Genomic DNA, 17,311 nt, shown 5'->3' with positions numbered 1-17,311 from the left:
ATGTCACTAGTAGAAATAGAATAACGTGACAGATCACTTGGAATCATTGTCGGGAACAAGCTGGTGAACCAATCACTTCCTTTACCCGCCGCAACATACAACTAACAGGCTAGTCAGACAAGTCCACTGCGGTTGTAAGTACGGGGGCGAGAATATATGTCACCAGAAACAGAGTCAATCACCATCACCTAAACCTGTGACCACGCCTCCACGTGTAGCAGTCTTACTGAAATCAACAGCAGTCCTTCAGTGACATAAGGTGCCAACCGCAGAGCTACCCTGCTGGATTCTCGGCGAACAAGTCGATCTCATTTCTTCTCTCTCTCTCTCTCCTCTCTCAACCACGGAGAGATCCGCTTCCCCACATTGGCGATTACCAACCCTCCTCTTCATCGCGACTGGCCTAACTCTTAGCTTCACTCCAATCGCAGCCAGAGCGCGCTGATACCCGCTACCACGGCCTCATGGACAAATGTATTTACACTGAAGAGCTGGTACACCTGCCTAAAATATTGAAGGGCTCCCGCGAGCACGCAGAAGTGCCGCAACACGACGTGGCGTGAACTCGACTAATGTCCGAAATAGTGCTGCAGCAAACTGACACCATGAATCCTGCAGGGCTGTCCATAAATCCGTAAGACTACGAGGGAGTGGAGACCTCTTCTGAACAGCACGTTGCAAGGCATGCCGCATATGCTCAACAATATTCATGTCTGGGGAGTTTGGTAGCCAGAGGAATTGTTTAAAATCAGAAGAGTGTTCCTCGAGCCGTCTGTACCAATTCTAGACCTGTGAGGTGTCGCAATGTCCTGCTGGAATTGCCCACGTCCATCGGAATGCACAATGGACATCAACGATGCAGGTGTCAAACAGGATGCTTACGCACATGTCACCTGTCAAAGTCGTATCTAGACGTATCAGGCGTCCTCTGTCGCTCCAGCTGCAATGCACACCCCACACCATTACAGAGCCTCCACCAGCTTGAACAACCCCTGCAGACATGGAGGGTCCATGGATTCATGAGGTTGTTTCGATACCCGTTCACGTCCATCCGCTCCACACAAATTGATACGGGACTCGTCGGACCAGGCATCATGTTTCCAGTCATCAACAGACCAGTGTCGGTGTTGACGGGCCCAAGCGAGGCGTAAAGCTTTGTGTCGTGCAGCCATCAAGGGTACACGACTGGGCCTTCGGTTCCGAAAGCCCATATCGATGATGCTTCCTTCGTTGGATGGTTCGCGCGCTGACACTTATTGATGGCCCAGTTCTGAAATCTGCAACAATTTGCGGAAGGGTTGCGCTCCTGTGACGTTGAATGATTCTCTTCAGTCGTCGTTGGTCCTGTTCTTGCAGGATCCTTTTCCGGCCGCAGCGATGTCGGAGATTTGATACTTTGCCGAATTTCTGATATTCACGGTACTATCGTGAAATGGTCGTACAGGAAAATCCTCACTTGGTCGCTGTCTCGGAGAGTCTGTGTCCCATCGTTTGAGCATCTGCTATAACACCACCTTCTAACTAACTTAAATCTTGATAGCTTGCCATTGTAGTGGCAATAACTGATCTAACGACTGCGCCAGACACTTGTTGTCTTATATAGGCGTTGCCGACCGCAGCGCCGTATTCTGACTGTTTATATATCTTTGTATTTGAATACACATGCCTATACCAGTTTCTTTTTAGCTTTTTAGTTGCAGAATCGGTAACCAGAGAATCGCAATGGCTGAACGTGCATCCAGCTTCCTGCAGGCCCAGCGATTCCGTTCAAATTGTTGATATTGTTCGACAGGAGTACTAAGTCGTCTGTGCAGCATGGTTGTACCTTAGAATGAAAGTTGCAAACATTGGTCTTTTCTAAACTGAGCCCTGTTACTGCCTGCAGACTCAAAACAATGGGTGGACAGCAGCCGTCTTTGGCACCATCTAATATCCAACGACTGTGACAAATGAATCACTAACACTATAATTCCTTAGTATGCACATATTATACGCTGGTGCCGCTGAACGAAGTGCTTGAGAAGGTAGCACTTTTTCCGGCAGTGTAATATATGTCCAAATAAGAGCACCGACATTGGTCACAGGTTCGTTTAATTAGGGCGAAGCGTCAGAGAGATACTGATACAGCTCCAGTGGTAGACATTTCAAGAGAGGCTTTAGGCCCCAAGGCGTGATTTACTGTTAAGATTCTCTAGACATTCGCCAGTAGCAAACCTTTCCATCGGATATTCGTAGGGTATAGCGAAATTAATCGCTAGTCACGCTTTACAGTCGTCGCTCTTTACCCCATCTCAAACATCAGTTAGCATTGACTACAAAAATGTGGGTCTGATGAGGAGATGTTTGACCATTGCCCAAGTCTATTACTTTTAATTCTCTACGCATAGTAACTGTGCTAGCTGGACTGCTGGCAGCCGACCGACGTGGCCGTGCGGTTCTAGACGCTTCAGTCTGGAACCGTGTGACCGCTACGGTCGCAGGTTCGAATCCTGCCTCGGGCATGGATGTGTGTGATGTCCTTAGGTTAGTTAGGTTTAAGTAGTTCTAAGTTCTAGGGGACTGATGACCACAGATTTTAAGTCCCATAGTGCTCAGAGCCATTTGAACCACTTTGGACTGCTGGCAACACTTTGGAACTCACGAGTGGCTCCTTCCACTGATTCCACGCTAGTTTTACTGCCACTCTCAGCAAAGGTCGACGTTCCCCCTCCGTCACTACATGAGCTCAGTCTGGTCTTGGTTTAGTTCTGATTATTCCTTTGCGTTTCCACTTCATAGCCACATCACCAACAGTCAACTTGGGCAGCTTTAGAAGGGTTGGAATGTTTGTGATGGATTTGTTACTCAAGTGGCTTCCAATTACGTGGCAACGTCCGATGTCACTGGTCTCTCAACTCAGTGTGCTGTTACTGTTTCTCTACTGTCAACACGATACTCATCGTCCTCTTTTATACTGGCGGGCCCGTCTCTCACGGCATCTAGTGGTCAGTATCGCGTTACATATAGATTTCCTGATACTTTTGATCAGATAGTGTACATAGCGCGAAAAAATCATGAAGGTAAATTTTGGCGAGATTGGAGCTCAGACGCAGATTTACCACAATCTTTCTTCCCGCTCGCCATTCGCTACTGGAAGTGAGAAAGGGAGGAGGGATGGGGTTAACAGCATTGGCACACATCATATATGCTGTACGAGGAGTAGATGTGGATATAATAAATAGGTAAATCAATAATTGCATAGTGCGAGGGTCACTCCAAAAGAAATGCACATGATTTTTTTTAAAATCGATCTTTTATTGTACATGTTTGAAAGTTTTACAGTGTGTAGATACATCCTTTAGGAACAATATTTTCAGTTCTCCACATAATTTCCATCCCTCTCAACTGCCTTACGTCATCTTGGAACCAGCGCCTGTATACCCGCACGGTAAAATTCTGGACCATCCTGTTGGAGCCACTGTTTGGCAGCGTGCACAAGGCAGTCATCATCTTCAAACCTTGTTCCACGAAGAGAGTCTCTCAGTTTCCCAAAAAGACGATAGTCACATGGAGCTAGGTCAGGACTGTAAGGTGGGTGTTTCAGTGTTGTCCATCCGAGTTTTGTGATCGCTTCCACGGTTTTTTGGCTGACACGTGGCCGTGCTTGTCGTGCAACAGCAAAAAAACCTGCTTTTGCCGATGTGGTCGAACACGACTCAGTCGAGCTTGAAGTTTCTTCAGTGTCGTCACATATGCATCAGAATTTATGGTGGTTCCACTTGGCATGATGTCGACAAGCAAGAGTCCTTCGGAATCGAAAAATACTGTAGCCATAACTTTTCCAGCAGAAGGTGATTTTTTTTTTTTTACTTGGGTGAATTTGCATGCCATTGATTGCCTCTTCGTCTCTGGTGAAAAGTGATGGAGCCATGTTTCATCACCTGTCACAATTCAGCCAACAAATTCATCTCCACCATTCTCGTACTGTTCCAAAAGTTCGCTGTTGTTTCTTTGTGAGCCACTGTCAACATACTGGGAACCCACCTGGCACAAACCTTTTCTAACGCCTACACTTTCAGTGTTCTGCAAACACTTCCTTCCCCTATCCCAACGCAGCGTTACAATTAGTTCACTGTGATGCGTCTGTCAGCAGTCACAAATTCGTTAACTCTCTGCACATTGCCTGGAGTGTGTGCAGTACGAGTCCTGCGGCTGGGAGGACAGTCCTCAATATTGCTGTGCCCGCTTTCATCACCTAACCTGCTTGCTTACCGACTAACTGTACTGCGATCGACAGCAGCATCTCCATACACGTTTTTCAACCCCTTGTGGATGTTTCCCACTGTCTCGTTTTCACAGCACAGGAATTCTACGACAACACGTTGCTTCTGACGAACGTCAAGTGTAGCAGCCATCTTGAAGACATGTTGTGACGGCGCCACTCACGGGAACAGGTTGAACTAAGTTTGAAAACAAGCGGGAAGGATGTATCTACACATTGTAAGACTTTCACACATGCAGAATGAAAACTGTATTTTTTCCAAAAATAATGTGCATTTCTTTTGCAGTGACCCTCTATAGACTATGCACAGACCAATGTTAACATTGGAGATATTTTAACTAAAAACAGATATACTAATTACTACATAATCAAGTGATTTACACACATATACAGGGTGATTCAGCTGCACCCACCTATGGGTGATATGCAACCCACAACGCCTTCAAGTACTACTCACATTACTTTTATATTTTCTCACTTGCTATTCACAAACTATTAGTCCTACAGCAAAAATGAACAGGCTCTTATTGTAGGAAATTTAATGTAGTGGAATTTTGTACTAGGATACGTTTCCGATTGAGGCCTTAGATTTCAAATTATTCAAGGGAAACATATAAAAGCTAACTTTAAACGCGTTTTTCTTGAGTAATTCGAGTACAGGGGCCTCCAACAGAAACGTATCCCAATACCGGATTTAACTACTTTAAATTTCATAGAAAAAGGTCTAGTTAATTTTTTTCTGTAGGATTAATAGTTTGCACGTAGCAAGCGAGAGAGTACGAAAATCTCGCGTGCGGTTTTTGAAGGCGTTGCGGGTAGTGTAAAACCTATAGGCAGAGTCACCCTATAGGCGGAGTCACCTAAATCATCCTGTATACAAGCAAATGTTGAAAAGCACGAAAATTACTTACCGCTCAGCAGGTGTCTCTGCAAACGAACGAGAAAGTCGGATGAAAATCAGCGTGCGGGGTTACGCCACGGGAACACCTGTCGTAACCTCAAGGGGAGAGCTACGACGGAACTAGGGCACCATCTGCGTGGCACAGTGAGAGCGCGAGGTGAACAACAGTAGCAGCTGGCAACGGGAAGGGAACGACCCCAAAGGGCAGCAGGGTCACCCGCGAGGCAGCTGCCAGGGCGTCCCAGGCTCCTGTCCTGCCGCCACGCCATCACAGCACGACCAAGAAAATGGGTCACGCATAAAGGTGTCACACGGAATCAACTTTCACGTTTCTGTCTCTGACCGTACCCCCCCCCCCCCCCACCCTCCCTGCCGCCATTCCCTGATTTTACATCCTCATTCTTAGACTACTGTCGTTGTACGATTTTTAGCAGTCCGTCGAAGATCTGGCGCTTGGCTCAGCGTCGGAATGTTGGAAACGTGGAACAATTTCTTTGATGCTTATTTTTTGATTACAGTCCTGAATAATATTATAAGGTTGAATTCCATGTCCGGCCATCCAGATTTAAGTTTACCATGATATCCCCTAAATCGCTCCTGGCAAGTGTCAGGATGGTTCTTTTGAAAGAGGACGGTTGATTTGGTACCCCATTTTGCAACAACCCGAACTTCTGTTTCTACTCTGATGACCTGGATGTAGACCGAACGTTAAACCCAAATTACTTGCTTCCTACAGTCAGAAAGACATTTTTAGACGTTTCCTGGTCTTAAACGCATACTGGATCCATTAATACGACGCATTTCGTTTCGTTTGAGTAACTTTCTTGTACTTATACGTTTCGAATAACCAAGAAGAGAAGTATGTGATACGAAAAGGCCTGTTTCGTAGTCCAGCACACGGACTGACGCGACTGATGTTCAGCCTGTGTCTTCTTGCTGAAGATGCTAGTTGCATATTTTACTCTGTTTAGTCGATTACCAATCATTCCTTTCTATAGCATTCACCCAAAGTGTTTCTCGAGCTGGACTTGTAGGAAACATAAACTCTTATGACGGAAATAAAACCACTGAAGTGAAACTAAATAGGTCACCAAAATTCATGTGTATAACAGAAAATATCGCTTGTTCACTTACGAATGAAATATTATTCCTTTGCACTTTAGACGATAATCGGAGTGATTATTACACCCTAAATGACGATAGCTGCCATTTTATATCAAAACACTCTGAGCAGAAACTAATGTCCTTGGCAACTAACATGGCGTACGTCGGCCAAAAATTTGTGACGTCATGACATCTCCCCTAGATATAACTCCATGATGATCTCACAGACTCCGTCTTCTCTAATAGCCCTTCCGCTTTGATAGATTGAGAGTCCAAATTTCAATTAATTAATTCGATTCGAACCGGAGCACTGATATAAAGGGTGGCACTGGTAAGTAAAGGGTGTCCGAAAATTATCTTTACAACTTTGTCGTGTATATTTCAGAAATAGGGATGGATATAAAGGTGTGGTTGGCGGCATAATGTTCACACACACCTAATGGAGTGCCATGTGGGCGCCATCTCTAACACGCACCTAGGCGATATTCTAGCTCACCCCATGTCCGGCCTAGACCTGTGTATAATTTCTTTTTTTGGGTTTGGAGCCAATTTTTTTATTGGCTTCAAATATTCCTTGGAGTGTCTATTTTTAAAATCCATTCATATAAAGTGTACCATAAATGTCGAAATATGTTAAAACCGCCATTTACTGCATGGCGGTTGGCACATCCGAGCTCTTGGTTGCCGCCGGTGTAATACAATAATAGTTACCGACGGAATAGGGGTCCTGTTAGTTTCGGATAGCATCACATAGAGCATTAGTATAAACTGAAATGTTATTCTCAAAAAGATTTCTCTTTGCAACATGATTCGTTTGTGGTAAACAGTCTGAAAGGACGTGCTTGTGTCTGCTTATTTGTACGAAGTAAAACGTGGCTGCTTGAAAATGACAAACCTTACGGCTGGGTAAGGTTCGAAAAATAATCCTTATCGCAAAAAATACTTCGATTGGTAAGCGCATACCGGTTAATCGATTTAATTTCGTCAAAAGGAGAGTGTTTCGACGTTGGTGACAAAACTGTCAAGTGTGCGATGCTGGCATTCCTGATTAAAGATTGTTCAATTTCTGTACTAAAAAACGCAAGCTGAAACTTTAAATTCTTGTTTTTCCAAAGCCACATTTTTCAAGCTTGCTGGCGATATACCACATGAAATATACATGCAGTTTCATTATGCCTTTCCGTAAATTGTGAGTCGGCGTTTTTTCCACTGTAGCACGTATAATTTTTGCGATAAATTTTTTATATATAATCTTAAGGGTGTGCAATAAAGGTCTGAAGTCAGTTTTGTAATTTGTTTGTTATTTTATAGAAAAAACCATGAATATCGTTCCCAGACTCGAGAGTCGCCATTCCCCACACCCTTAACACATGAAAGCCAGCACCCGTGGACGTCACCTTTTCCAAACAGCCTGTGTCATCGTCGTTGCGACTCAGGCTCTGAGTTGCAAACGATTGTTTAACCACACTGAAAGTATCTGTGCCACATAACAGAGCATGATTTGTGTGTGTGTGTGTTTGTCGACGGCACTGTACACAGCCAAACATTCAAAGTGTGGCCGTTGGCTGCTAAGCTTCTGAAGATGCTCGCGTCTGACGAGCGGAAGGTGTAAACGAAGGGAACTTGTATGCGACTTTTGGCTTCTCCAAAATTTTATGAGCACGTATTGTTGCAGCATTGTTCCGTCACAAAGGCAGAAAACGGAGTTTCATTTCATAGCGGACTGCGCTATTTCATTTGGCTCCTCTGGCGGCGTGCTACGGTACTGTCACGCGTGGACTTCACACTGCGAAGTGACAATTGAAACTTTATGACTACAGTCATATAAGAGACCTGCAAATTGCCGCTTTGCAGCGAAACAGGTTGTACCGCGAGTCGGAGCACCGTGCTGCGCTGCGCTGCCCGGAAGGGATTCCCAGAGGCTGAGTGCGGCGCGTGACGCGATGCTGTCCGGCGAGGAATTCATTTGCGCTGCAGGCGACGGCGGCGGCGGCGGCGGCGGCGGCGGCGGCGTCAGGGGCCGATGGCGACGCAGATAGGGGCGGCGCAGGGGCCGCCCGGCGCATGCAAACCGCCGCCGCTGCCGTGGGGAGGCGCAGCGGGCTCTGCACCGAACCAGCTCCCGTGCGCTCTCCCCCACGACCTGACGTGTGCCGTGCTGCCGTCGGAAGTAACCGGTTCCCACCTTATGCTAGCTGTGAAATATGGCCGAGGCACATTACTTTTTTTCTATTTTAATGCTCATGACAGTCGCTACGGAATCGTCTAACACATTCCATAATGTTTAGGAAAAAGACAACAACTTACCATGCAACTCTCTCGTCGACTGATATAAAGCACCAGATCGAGCATCAAGCGAGGTGGCTCTGTCACAAGCCTGGCTCACACGAACTCCGCAACTTTTACTTTCTCGCCAGACCAATCCCACAAACAGCCCAGAACTGCCCTTACCTCCAGTACACGAACTCCACATCTAACAGCAGGCCTGTTATTTCTCTTAGCCACTGCTCGCAACACGTTAATCGGCAAGATTGTGCGAGGGCGTGTTGAAACGCAGTTCCTTCGAATTCTTTATTCTCAATATCGCTTGCGATATTATATGTCATGCACATTACTCGGCAGACTTTCCCTCTTCGCAGACTCAATTTGCAGTCTTCTGCCGCTAGAAAGCTTCGAAGCGTTTAATATGCTGGTGTGTAGCTAAACTATGTCGGTACGTGGGAAACAGCATGCTGGAATCGTGTTTTTAACCGCAGGAAACGTGTCTCCAATGCGTGGAAGAATGAAAATTGTGTACGATTCCTATTCTGTCAACATCAGCAGTGTCGACGTTGGATTTTTCGTGTTCTTAATTAAGGAAATGATGGTGTTAACCTCAACGTTTGTGACAGAGCTCGGAACGGACGACTGCGTACAGCAACCGACGGGACGCATAGGAATCGGGTCGATGAATTCGCCAGAGAAAATCTTCGGGCGACACAGAAACAGCTGTCAGGTAAGAGTGGCATATCACGACAAGGTGTACAGGTCACCACTGCAGAACTGCGGTACGAAAAACTGTGCGCACTGTGGCTGCCTCGGAGACTCACTCCAGACATGACACGGAGCAGAAAGGACGTCTATCGATAATTTCTTTTGCGGTTTGAGCGTGAAGGCCATGAATTCCTTAATAACACTGTGTCATGTGATGAAAGTTTGGTTCACCATTTTCACCCGGAAAACAACAGAGCATCAATGGAGTTCCGCCACGAAGGATCGCCGACGCCAAAAAATTTCAATAACATACCATGAGCAGGCAAAGGCACATACATAGTGTTCTGGGATGTTCAAAGTGTGACGCATTTGGAATTCATGCCCAAAGGCGAGACCCTCAGAAAACTCGTAGCACGAGTTGTAAGTGTTCGTCCATACATGGATCAACCTCTCCGTCAGCATGAAAACGTCAAACCAAACACGAGCGCTGCGACATCCGCAAAAATCCGACACCTTGGGTTCTCTGTCATCGCTCATCCCCCGTGCTGTCCCGACTTGGTCCCCGATGTTGATCTGTTTTAAAAACTTAAAGAGTACCTTCCAGGACCTCACTTTGACAGTGATAAAGCGGTGCAAGCAGAGGTGAGGTTGTGGTGTGTCAACAAAGTCAAACATTCTGCAGTGACGGTATCAACAAGCTGGTCTCCCATTGGGAGAAATATGTTCGTCACCAGGCTGATGAAGCCACTCTAGTTATTTCAACTTTTGTTTTCTGTAAGTCCGTCAATAGTCGAGGCAATAGTGTCTCGGTGCTATTTCGTCATATTATCATTTTATCTCAACTCATCTTGTCCCACGTTGTCTGTATTATGTTAGCTCGTGTGTGCGCTTATTGTGAAAATATGTGCGTGAAGGTATTCAAAAATTGAATTTCAGAAGTACCTTCCATCTCATAAAGCAGTTATCTTTGTGAACGGGGAAAGTTCTATTATTAGAAAGAAATAATGATTAATTTTTAAAGTGAATTTAGGGAAGTGAGATAGAGAGTTTCGGTGGACAGGAATTAATTCAAAATTGAAACTGTGAGAACTTTATTTTCTTTCGCTACATTACGCAGCTCAGCGGAGCGATCGTCATTTTTTCATTAAATCGAACGAAAGTTAACATGCGTATAGGATCTTCGACTGCCAGCATTAATGAACATTGACTTCATAACAACTCGGGACATTAACTTTTGACATTAATTTAACTTACTTACAAAAGTGTAAAATTAATTTGGACACAACTTGCTTAAAGATTATCGTCTTTATTCATTGATTAATCGATCAAATTTGAAGACAGAAAGATACTATGAAATATTCGGTCCACTACGAGCCTTGTTTTACGACGAATTTTAAAGACAGTAAATTACGGCGTCTTCTCGCAAAAAAAATAATAAAAAATCAACCATCACCATGCCCTGAGATCAGAAAGAAACCAATGTTAACGACGACTAATTACTACCAACTAGTCAAGAAATATCAAGATTAAGAGAGCCGGCTCCGACGATGTTGAGAAATTAATATGCACACATGTAGAACAAAGATGTAGAATGTAAACAACGTTTATTTTTTCCAAAAGCTTTAACGGCACATGAAAAGTTAGGAGACATTACTTTTCAGCACGCCTTCGTAGCAGTGTGGCAATGCTAAGCTAAAGAGGTCCATTACACTTTTATTACAGCAGTTTAAAAAAGGTGAATTATTATATTAAAGCCTTACCTAACTGGACGACGAAGAAAAAGTGTTCAAAGAAAAGATCGTGCATAATTCAGAAGACATTTTTTAAATAACGATAAAAGTAAGCGTTCTGTGAAGTATCGTGTAATAAGGGCTATATGTCCATTTCACTATTTTACCATTTGAATATTTTGCCCATCTGCCTTTCTTTCGTTTTCTTATCCGTTTTCGGTACGGAATCAGGGCCAGTGCTACTAAGCGGAATGTAAGAGTCAGTAGTCGTCTCAAGTTACTCATAAAATGTGGCAAGATGAGGCAGTTCGTACAGAGAGTTCAAATGACTTTGAAAACTTTTGCACGGCATTTTCGTCCTCCAAAACGAAGAGAATGCGGTCTCCTATCTGAAGGGTAAGTCGCAGAAATCGTGTAGGAGTATTAGTGGACTCTCGCTCGAACCCTTCTGAGTTGGAGAGCTCTTTTCCTCCTGTTAAGACACTAAACCTGTATTCAGGAGGACGTCTGCTTAAATCCTAGTGATATCACTTCAGACGAAAGCCGGGATAGTTCAGTTTGAAAGGGCGCGGCCGATTTCTTTCTACATCCGGTATCATTCGGAGTTTCTGTTTTGCCTCTGTGACGTATCAGTTCCGGGTCGCGACCGTCGGAAACTGCTCGTCGCTGTTATGAGCGACAGCGTCGGATTTCCGACTTCCGGGAGACGGCTTCTGCACTCCGACCTGGAGATAATGGTCTGGTCTTTGGTTAAACCGGCAAAAGGGAGGAGGCGAAGCCCGACCCGGCGGTTTTCAAAGGCGAGTGTTTCTCACAGGTTGGATGGCTGATGTTTCTTAAAATCCTGCAGGCAGCGTTAAGAGGAAATCGCCAGTCGAAGTGCCTCGACTCTGCTCCGGAAACTGACTGGTCGAAACGTCTGCATGTCAAAATAATTTCGTTGAGGAGCTGGTAGCTGGCGAAGTCGAGGTATCGAGCGGCAGCCCTGTTCGAGAGCAGGAGTCGAGTTTTGAGTCCTCTGGGGCGGAATTGGCGTGGCGTCGCGAGTTTTAGAAGTCTGTAGTCAGGGATAAGTGAAGTTGGTCTCTACATGTGTACTCGTCAAGCAGCTTACGATGACCACTTCCTCTTCCTCTCGCAAGTGGTTCTCTAGAAGAACGATTGCTGGTGAGCCTTCATGCGGGCTCGAACGATTCTAATTTTAACTTCATGGTCTTTTCGCGAGCTATACCTAGAAGGAAGCAATATACTGGTTGACTCTTCTAGGAACATACTGTGGTGTAGAAAGCCGGTTGCAGCGTCTGCCAGTGGAGATAACTCAACATCTCAGTGAAGCTTTCTCGCTTACTAAATGAACCTATAACGAAACGTGCGACTCTCTGGAACTTATCTATTCCCTCTGTCAACCCTACATGGTACAGACCCCTAACTGACGAGCAGTATTCAAGTACTGATCTAACGAGTGTTTTCTAATCTACTTCCTTCATTGAGGAAATGCATTTTCTGAAGAGTTTCCAGTGAATCTGGGTGTGGTATCTGCCTTACCGTAATTAATTTTATGTGGTACTTCCACTTCAGACTGCTCCGTCCGCATACGTCTAGATATTTTATTGAAGTAACTGTTTCCATTATAAAATCATAAAATACATGGTCTTTCTGTCTACGTTTCGCATTATGTTACATTTGTTTATGTTGAGAGTCAGTCACCCCTCCCTGCGCCAAGCGTCGATTCTTTGCAACTGTTCCTGCATTTCGCTACAATTTTCTAGCTTTGCAGTTTCTCTGTGTACAACAGCATCATTCGCGATTAACCTCAAGGAACCACTGACGTTTCCTACTGGGTCTTTCACACATATTGTGAAAAGTAATGTCATATAATAGTTCCTTCGTGTACATTCGAAGTTACTCATATGTTTAAAGACTTGTCTGCGTTTAGATTGACAGTTTGCTTTTTGAGTTCTATGTTTCTTCAGCCGAATCTCTCTGATCGAAAAGTTCAGAAAGAGTTTGGGCAAAGCAGAGAGAACCATATTACATTCGCCAGTTTCGTCCAGATTTATGGTTACATGCAGGGGTTGTCCAGAAATACAAGTGACGGAAGTGGGAGCTCCAGATGGCAAGGCGATTAAAGAAAATAACGTTTTTGTAGCGATTCGGGCGAGACATCAGCCATTTACGTTAGCTTGGCGTCCATACACCAAGTGTAGCAGCAGAAGCAGTACAGGACGTCAATGCAATGGACGTGGGATCGAGTTCCTCTGCGGAAACTTTTTATTTTTTTTTATTTTTAGTCTTTACGTTACTTACACTTCAAATAGACCGAAATAGAGTTCAGTATATTGTATTCGTCAATATTTTGATAAGAGGCACGAAAAAAAGACAAAGAGGAATTTGGGATTGGAAATAAATTTCCAGGAAGGAATTATTAAGTGTAGACGGGAACTTAGTATATAAAATTACGAGTAGGTAATTTTTGTTATTTTACAGTTGATAATTTAAACTATCTGGGATTATCGTAAAAATAGAGAAAGTAGTAATTTTCTCGGCATCTTGCATACTTTACAGATGCTACACTTTTTGCAGTTGCATGCCTGTTGTAATGTTTCTGCACATAAATCAGCTTGGTTTACATTCATGAAAGGTTCTCCCTCACCGCACAGTTTCGCAACAAACTACGTGCAACACATCATTTAGCCATATATTGGCGAGGGTAACTGGTGATGTACACTGAATTGTAATTTGGTGTAGTCTTCCCGGGATGTGATTTCTTTTAATCTCTCTGTGAGATAAGATAAGTTTTGAAGTTTTTTGATAAAATTTTCACCTCACTATAAAAACAGGTAAGGGATGGTTACGCTGGCGGAGTTCGTGGGGAAGGGCGGGATCATTTTAATACTGCATCTTAAAAAATCTACTTTTATAATTATGGATGTGTCTGTCTACCGCACGAGTTCGTTTGAAGCTGTTATAAGCAGAATACCATAGATCAGCAATAACCAAAAAAAGATCTTGTTCCTGTTGTTAGTAACTAGAGCTGGCGAGATCAGACGAAAAATGCTCCCGTTTTTTTTCGCTGAATCGTTCTAGTGATAAAGAAAGATTTAATCACACTCGCTCTTTTCCCGACAGCACTGAACTGAACATCGCTGCTGATGAAACGTTAAAGATGACAACAGTGGAAAGGAAAAGAAGACAGAAAGAAGGAACGAAAAAAGGAAGAATCTTCTCTTGTGCTTCTGGTAGGGGGGCTCTTTTTCCTTTCAAGGCGAGCTCTTCAATAGCCGTGCCCGGTCTGCTGGCGTGGGGTGAACTTAAGGAGCCGGACCGGCCGGCCCACTACTGCCGGGCAATTATGCACCAGCCCGGCTCGGGTGTGACAGGGCAGCATGTGAAGGGGGGGGGGGGGCTCTGTTTGTCTTGTACTGCGGCAAGCAGCAGCAAGCCGCATCCTGCTGCGCGCATGCGCACAAAGCACTAATCCACTCACCTCCAGCCAAGTCGGAGGAACCTGTTGCTTTCTGGACCTCCTATCTGCCGTGGCTTTGACAAGCTATTATACGCGCCAAACAGCTCACCTATGTCCACCTAATACGACAGGCCTGTATACACGCTTTTCCTTTTCTTACGAGCTGGAAATGTTAGAATTTAAAGGAACTATGGAAGGCTTAATAGCAAATAAGGTAGGAGGGATCGATAACATTCCAGAGGAATTTCTAAAATCATTGGGACAGTGGCAACAAATATATGAGGCTGGGGATACACCATCAGACTTTCTGAAAATATCGTCCACGCAATTCCGAAGATTACAAGAACCGACAAGTGTGAGATTCACCGCAAGTTCAGCTTAACAACTCATCCAAGTTGCAGACAAGAAGAATGGTAAAGAAAATTGGGGATCTGTAACGATCAATCTGGCTTTAGGAAAGGTAAAGGTACCAGACAAGCAATTCTGACGTTGCGGATGAAAATGGAAGAAAAACTAAAGGAACACCAAGACACGTACGTAGGGTTTGTCGACCTGGGAAAAGTGTTTGTAAAGAGTTGCAGCAGATACGAAATTCTTAAGGAATTCATGGTAAGCAGATGACGGGTTATATAATATATGTACAAGAACCAGGAGGGAACAATGAGAATGGAAGGCCAAGAACAAAGGGCTCCGATTAAAAAGGGTGTAAGACAGGTATGTAGGCTTTCGTCCTTACTGACAAACTGCCTATTGGCTTCTGTCTCGGGTTCTTCGGCCGATGTTCATCTAATGATTTTTCTGACGTTTCGCCAGCACGAATGGCTGGCATTGTCAAAGCTTCACCCTCCATTGCCGGTGGTGAACTGGAGGCGAGCTCGCGGCCGCAGACTATATGTACCTGGCGGGCTAACGTCCGAGGGCTTCTCCGCGGTCATTTCCGGTGCGGTTCTCCTCTTGCTACCTGCGACGGTCGTTCGCTGCAGTACGGGAAGCCAGGATCCGTTTACCTTAAGGCTTTCCTCTTTCTTGTTGAAACTGTTCGCGTGTTTTTGGATTTCTACAGCTTCTCTAAACAAGCGCGTGTGATAGTGCTTGTCTACAGCCAGAACTTCCGTGTCGGCGAATTTTATTACGTGGTCGGTCTCATTCAGTGCGTGCTCTGCCACGGCCGATTTCTCCACCTGCCCCAACCTGCAATGTCGCTTATGCTCTTTGATCCTGGTGTTAATGGATCGTCCAGTCATTCCGACATAAACTTTTCCGCATGTGCAAGGTATACGGTATATTCCCGACATTGCAAGTGGGTCTCTTTTCTCCTTCGCCGATCTAAGACACTCTTTGATCTTCCTTGTCGGTTTGAAAACCGTCTTTACGCCGTGTTTGCGCAATATACGGCCGATTCTGTCCGTCACTCTGGGAATGTATGGCAGAAAGGCCGTACCCGACATTTCTTTTTCTGGTTCCTTACTTCGCCGAGTGTTGGGCTCTGTTACACTTCTAATGTAATTTGTGGAGTACCCATTGCTCCTCAGAACAGTTTCCAGGTGTTGCATTTCTCGTTTGAGGTGTTGAGGCTCACATATTCGTCCTGCTCTCGTTACGAGCGTACTAATCATGCCTCTTTTCTGGCTCGGGTGGTGGTTTGACAGTTTGTGCAGGTATCGGTCCGTGTGTGTCGGTTTTCGATACACGCTGTGTCCCAGGTTTTCGCCGTCCCTTGTGACCAGCACATCTAGAAATGGCAGTTTCTTGTCCTTTTCTACCTCCATGGTAAATGTTATGTTGGCATGGAGGCTGTTCAAGTGTCTCAGGAATTCACCGAGCTGTTCTTCACCATGGCTCCACACCACGAAAGTATCATCGACGTACCTGTACCACACCTTAGGTTTGCAAGTCGCCGAGTCCAGTGCCTGTGCTTCGAATTGTTCCATGAAGAAGTTGGCCACCACTGGACTGAGAGGACTACCCATGGCGACGCCTTCCAGCTGTTCGTAGAAATCGCCATTCCACGTGAAATAGCTCGTGGTGAGACATGCATGGAAGAGCTTTTTGATGTCTTGCGGGAACATGGAACCGATGTGCTCCAGAGCGTCGCTGAGTGGCACTTTCGTAAATAACGAAACAACATGAAAACTGACCAGGATGTCGTTTGGCGCAAGTTCCAGTTTCTTCAGCTTCTCAATGAAATGTCCTGAGTCCTTAATGTATGTGTCGGTCTTTCCCACGTGTGGCTGGAGCAGAGACGCCAAGTGTTTCGCCAGTTTATACGTTGGTGAGCCAGGAGCGCTAACGATCGGTCTCAGTGGAACGTTGTTCTTATGGATCTTGGGTAATCCATACAGCCGAGGTCGTAGGGCTTCTGTGTTGCGCAGGTTTCTCTGTATGTCCGCCGGCAGAGAAGACGCCTTGATTAATCGATTCGTATTCCGAGTGATACGCTGCGTCGGATCTGCGCTTAGTTTTCGGTACGTCGTCGGATCTAATAGGTCTCGGATCTTTTGCTCATAATCTTCGGTCTTCATTACGACGGTCGCATTCCCCTTATCGGCAGGCAGTACCAATATACTCTTGTCGGCGTTGAGATTCTTAATGGCTTGTACCTCTTCTTTCTTCAGGTTGCAAGCTGGTGGTTCTGCTCGGCGCAGTATCCTGGCTGTTTCAGTGCGTATTTCCTCTGCCCTTTCACAAGGAAGGGTCCGAATGGCTGCTTCGGTGTTGGCAATGATGTCCTCCATAGGAGACCGACCACGTAATAAAATTCGCCGACACGGAAGTTCTGGCTGTAGAGAAGCACTATCACACGCGCTTGTTTAGAGAAGCTGTAGAAATCCAAAAACACGCGAACAGTTTCAACAAGAAAGAGGAAAGCCTTAAGG

This window comes from Schistocerca nitens, chromosome 2 (genome assembly GCF_023898315.1).
Source record: "Schistocerca nitens isolate TAMUIC-IGC-003100 chromosome 2, iqSchNite1.1, whole genome shotgun sequence".
Classification (NCBI taxonomy): Eukaryota; Metazoa; Arthropoda; class Insecta; order Orthoptera; family Acrididae; genus Schistocerca; species Schistocerca nitens.
Note: the sequence above shows the minus strand (reverse complement) of the source record.